At 40.4% G+C, this 5,017-nt stretch overlaps 1 pseudogene; it reads right to left on the reverse strand.

Annotated features, from left to right (window-relative positions):
* Positions 1-2,681: 2,681 nt before the first annotated feature.
* LOC102262807 overlaps positions 2,682-5,017 on the reverse strand; it is an 11,419-nt pseudogene continuing 9,083 nt past the window's right edge.

The following is a 5,017-nucleotide window of genomic DNA, read 5'->3' on the forward strand; positions in this document are numbered from 1 at the left end:
ACTTGCCTGCCTGCCTGTCTAATGTCCCCAACTGCTTCTGCCTGCCAGCCTGATCGCCCCCTAACCACTCCCCTGCCTTCTTGATGGCCCCCAACTGCCCTCCCCTGCTGGCCATCTTGTGACAATGTGGGGGTGGCCATCTTGTGATGTGAGGGCGTGAAGGTCAATTTGCATATTACCTCTTAATTATATAGGGTAAGCCTTTTCCCATAGCTTGGGGTAGATGGCCTGCACCTTCTGCAGCAAGATAAGATGAATCCCCGTCCTCCCTTGACCCCCTTGACTGACTCATGCCCACCCCTCTGTTTGACCAACAGGTGAAACCCACATCCTTACCCTACCTTGCATACTTTTACTCTATACAAGAGAACCTAACCACCCCCTCAGGGCTGATACCAACACACCCCTCGGGACTAACACCAACACACTGGTCTCAGCCCACTGTGAGAGAATGCAATAACATTTCTTAAATTCTCACAGTGTTTCTTGGCCAGTCTCCTGTCAATGCCGACCTAACACTCTACAATCCAGTTTCCAGAGAATCATTAAATGAAAATAATAGCAACTAGGAAGAGAAAAGTACAATGAGCCATATTCTAGCAATGACATGGCCTTCAACTTAAAATCTAAATTTAGAAAATTACTCAACTACTTACAAAATAGAAATGGTCAAGAGAATCCCCATAAATATCTAAAAGTAAATGAGAGATCAGCAGAAATCAATATTTCAATGAACAGCAACTTCTTTTAAATATTAAACTCTATATACTTCTGAGAAGATGATCTGTTCATGTTTTTATCTTGGATGAGAAAAATATAGCAGGGGAATTTGTATGTCCAATTTGTGGGTCTGACCCTTCCAAAAGTCAGGCTGGATAAGAACAGTTCACTATAAACTAGAAAATCTGTCCATTAGTAACTGAGAGTCCACTGTTCTCTTTGCCTTTTCATAACCCTTACTTATTAGCTGTAGGAAGAGCTCTGGATTCAAAGCCAGATGATTTACCTGGATGAATTCCAAGGTTTGTCATAAAGTCCTAATAAGGTAAGGCATGGCAAAGCATGTCATAGAATCTAAAATGCTGTTCAGTACTTTTAAATGGTATTAACATCAATACTGCAATGATTATGTGAAATGCATAACTGAATTCATAGAATTCCAAATTTATTGATTGTTAGACGTGACTGGAAACTAGTCTAACACATGTGTCACCTTAAAATTTCTACAACTATGACTCACACATAACTGACCATTTAATGAACTTTTAAAGCCAATTGGCAGTTTGAACCTCTTCAGTCGATGAAGAAACAACTTGCTTGGTATATATGTGGGGAAACCAATGTTCCAAGAAGACATTCTTGCTAATGTTTGTGGGAAACTTGTAATTACAAAACAAGGGTGGAATTGGCATTTAAGTCATTAATTTTTGCTTAGTAAATTTGGGGGAAGATCAGAGATGTTTGGAATTTGTTAATATTATCCAAAAGAATCATCCAAAAATTCCACTGCAAAAATCTGTTGTTGTTTTAGTGTGTGTGTGTGTGTGTGTGTGTGTGTGTGTGTGTGTGTGTGTGTGTGTGTTTAACTGCTGGGAAGTTTAAATAATAGAAGCTATAACTCCTGAACCCACTTGGCTTGTTATTGATAGATCTGGTCTATTACCTTTTAAATGTATGATTGCAATAGATACATTTTTACATTAGGTCACTAGTTTACTATGTTTGGCCTTGCTTGTTCAATTCATAAGTGGCTTTCTTCTGATATTGCTCTCTGTGTTTCCTCTGTTCCACATTACTTGACTTCTCTTTCTCTGAGACTGAGATATAAGTTTATATACTTTGCTTCTCATCAACAGTAATAATTTTAAAATGTATACATAAGGCATATATATGTGAAGTTTGTATTGAACATTCAATGGGAATTTCCTGATTGTAACTCTTCAAATTTACATTTCAATTGATTGAATACACTGTTCATGAAAAATAGTTATTTCCTTGCCTTTTTTAAAAAGAAAGAAACACTAAGCAATGTTTATTGTGCAATTCCAACAGTTATTTGTGGAATCTTTGTTTAGAGTTATTTTTATAGCCAGCCATTTCAACTGCCTAGTTTTAAACACTAAAAGCACAGATGATTCATGTTGTAATTTTAAAAATATTTTAAGACTACTCATAATTCATATATCATTTCTTTCATGAAACAATCAAAATAACTTTATTACCTAGAAGAAAATTACTGAAACAGCATCCTTCCAATGTATCTACATATAACCTCAGTAAAACTTCAAACAAAAAATAGCAGATGAGGAAATAGGATTTCGCAGTCACTGGGAGTGTTTGAATTTTTTTTTTGTTAATCCTCACGAGAGGATATATATTGTTTTTTCATTTATTTTTAGAGAGATTTCGCAGTCACTGGGAGTGTTTGAATTTTTTTTGTTAATCCTCACAAGAGGATATATATTGTTTTTTCATTTATTTTTAGAGAGAATGGAGTGAAGGGGAAAGAGAGAGAGAAACCTTGATGTAAAGGAGACACACTGATTGGTTGCCTCCCGCATGTGCCCCAACCAGGGCCTGGATCAAACCTGCAACCCCGATATGTGCCCTTGATCAGGAATTGAACCCATGACCCTTCGGTATGGGGACCTACACTAACCACTGAGAACACTGGCCATTTTCATTTGCTTCTTTTCCAATTTCTTTTGCTCACACCTCACTCAAGACAGCTTCCTCCAGCCTGAGCTGTTTCTCATCTATGATTTGTTTTTCTCTGCTCTTTTCTTCTCCTCACACTGAGACTGTGCCACTTCTGGCCTTTGCACTTGCTTCAGCTTCTAGATGATCTCTTGGACTTTAGCTCTGTTCTTATCTGATTTTTGTTTGCCTCCTCTGTTGAGTCAGAACTCCTTTGGCTTTGTCACTGGAATACATCACCATGTTCATCGGAGGTAGCAAAGCCCCCATATCCTTTGGGTAAATGTATCCTGAGCCAGGCACATGAAATGCAAACAGTAATCCTCTTTGTGTCAGGTAGTTTTAAAGGGTGACCTTCCTCTTGCATAATTTCTGGACCCAAGAACTGATTGAAAAATGAACGGATTCAATCTTGTCAGCATAGTGTGTTAGCAAGTGAACCTTTGTGTTTGGCATTCCCTGTGACTTCTCCAACCTGACAGCATGGCCAAGGAGTCTGGCAGTCCATACTTTGCTCCAGACGTATGTTTGTCACAATACCCACTCCTGCATCTCGTTCTGCAGTCTCACCAAGGCTTTCTGAGTGCCAACAGCAAACACTTAGTAGGTATCCAGGGCCTCATCATTCATGGTCACTTTTGTTTGCACTTGATCACTCACGGGTGTCACCATCTGGGCCAGGACATTCAGTAAGTTCTGTCTCCTGAGGAGCCTGAGCTGACAGGCATCCCTTCACAGCACACTCGACCAGAAGGCCCCAGGGTTCAGCTTTCTCATTCTCCTGGTTCAGCTTTCCTGTGCTTGATGCTCCTACTAAGGCTAAGCTCTTCTCTGAAAGCTCTGTCTGAGTGTCAAACCAGGACCGAGCAAGGGGACTGCTTTTATTCTTCCCAATGAAGCATACCAGTCACCATCAAAATCCTATATAATAAAAGTGAAATATGCTAAGTGTCCCACCGATAGGTTGACTGCTTGACCAGTCGCTATGACATGCACTGACCACCAGGGGGCAGATGCTTTGACCGGTAGGTTAGCTTGCTGCTAGGGTCCGGCTGATGGGGACTGGGCAAGAGGGCCAGACATGCCCTGGAGCCCTCCCCTGGTCCCTCCCCAGCCGGCCAACCGATCGGGACTGGGCAAGATGGCCCCCATTGGCCCCAATTGCTGGCCAGGCTGAGGGACCTACCTGTGCATGAATTCGTGCACTGGACCTCTAGTTTCTAGCTAATATTTTCCCAACTGTTCTGGAGGTGTGCAGGAACATCAACAATTGTTATTGGGTCTTTATTTTTCTAGAAGTTTCTATTTGTCTTCATAACCTTCAAATTCTTCATTGTTGGATGACTCACTCTCAGTATCTCCCTCCTGGATATCTGCATCTTCAAAATCTCTTTGGTTTTCATCCGACCTTCCCAACTCCACAGCTGCTTTGTCTTCATCATCTTCAGTGGTAATCACCCATTGAGGAGCTTCAGTAACAGCATCTGCTGTGATGTCCTCAAGTTCAGCAAAGTCACTATCATACTCAACTACGTGTTCCTCAGCCTCAAAACCTCAAACTTGGCTTCAGAGAAACGCTCTCCCCTCACCCCGAACACCAAAAGGATGACACAGCGTGGAAGATCTTGCTGCACCTGTATCCAGGGCTAGAAACCGGCCAGTGCTCCTGGGGCCACCACCTCTGCCCCTCTTGACTCTCGGCTGCCACCTGTGCGGTCACCGCAGTTTTACTGCCCTCAGATAAGCTGTGCCAGGCAGCTCAATCAGCCACACCACACTTCACGTAGCTTCTACCATCCTTTCAGGTCTAGTTTGTTAAAGTAAACTTCTTTGATGCACAAAAATAGGAAGTACTGATAATGCATAAATGAAATTAATCTTTGATTTAAAATCTCTAGTTTTAGAGAGTTGTGGGCTATTAGGAACCGTGATGCTATGGTGGGAAGAGTTCCTACCTCACAGTATTCTCACAACATGTAAGTGCTTGGAATAATATAGTGTCTGATATGTGCTCAATAAATGTTTGCTATTTTCATCTGATTATTAATTTAAATAAACCCAGGGGTATTCAGAGAGGAAATGTTTTGTCTGCCTACCTACAGAAATTCTTCTTTCTATATGGAAATTTATTTTCCCCTTTATTTATTTATTTATTTATTTTTAATATATTTATAATTTAAATCCCAGGGGTATTCAGAGAGGAAATGTTTTGTCTGCCTACCTACAGAAATTCTTCTTTCTATATGGAAATTTATTTTCCCCCCCTTTTATTTATTTATTTATTTTTAATATATTTTTTTATTGATTAAGATATTACATA

Source organism: Myotis brandtii, unplaced genomic scaffold (genome assembly GCF_000412655.1).
Source record: "Myotis brandtii unplaced genomic scaffold, ASM41265v1 scaffold3075, whole genome shotgun sequence".
Lineage (NCBI taxonomy): Eukaryota > Metazoa > Chordata > Mammalia > Chiroptera > Vespertilionidae > Myotis > Myotis brandtii.